At 38.9% G+C, this 813-nt stretch overlaps 1 non-coding gene across 1 annotated transcript; it reads left to right on the top strand.

Annotated features, from left to right (window-relative positions):
• The first annotated feature begins 284 nt into the window (after window positions 1-284).
• LOC120094918 (small nucleolar RNA SNORA17) lies at window positions 285-410 on the top strand. The gene has a single exon (XR_015630045.1). It is a non-coding gene; the product is annotated as a small nucleolar RNA SNORA17 (small nucleolar RNA).
• Window positions 411-813: the final 403 nt, after the last annotated feature.

The following is an 813-nucleotide window of genomic DNA, read 5'->3' on the forward strand; positions in this document are numbered from 1 at the left end:
TGCACGCACGCACACACACACACACACACACACACACAGAGGCAAACATTCATACACATAAAAAAACACTAGGTAGACTATCTAACAGTCATGTGATACTAAAGTACATTTGTAGAGTCATGTCTTTGCCAACAAATTTATAAAAGGGCACTATAGCTTCCAAAATGATATGCCAAAGAGGTGAACTTTGCAGAAATTTATATTATATGATCTTCATTATTTTATCATAGAAAAAAGTGAAATCAGGAGTTCCTAATTATTATAGAAGCATGAAAATATTAGCACCTGCCCCTAGAGGAATTGTAGGTGTGACTGTTGTATCATATGTGTAGGTGGCAGAGAAGAGAGGCTATGTCTCTTCAATCACTGTTCTGACCTATGAACATCTGAATGATTAGTAGCCTAACACTCTGACATAGAAACATAAGGGTTCTTTGGAAATTCAGTTGTGTTGGATGGTGTTTTGCTGGAGCAAACACAGGAAGGAGTGTTTTCCTGAAGTGGACACAGGTGAAAGGCTAAGGCAGACTCCCGAAGTGGCATTTACCTGAAGCAGACACAAGAGATGTTCTGATAAAGCAAGCACATGAAAAGACATGTGATGAAGAATTCTTTGCTAATAACACACATGTATTGGTCTTTCTTACATTTCATAGTTGAGCTCATTTGTCAGTTCTCAACAGAAAGAAATGCACCAAAACAAACAAACAAACAAACAAACACCTTCTTGTGGTGTGCTTCAGCTTCTTGATGCTTCTGTGGACTCAGGCTGATGGGTAGAGTGATATCAGCTGAGACAGACTCACATGCTGA

Source organism: Rattus norvegicus, chromosome 9 (genome assembly GCF_021556685.1).
Source record: "Rattus norvegicus strain SHRSP/BbbUtx chromosome 9, alternate assembly SHRSP_T2T, whole genome shotgun sequence".
Taxonomy (NCBI): domain Eukaryota; kingdom Metazoa; phylum Chordata; class Mammalia; order Rodentia; family Muridae; genus Rattus; species Rattus norvegicus.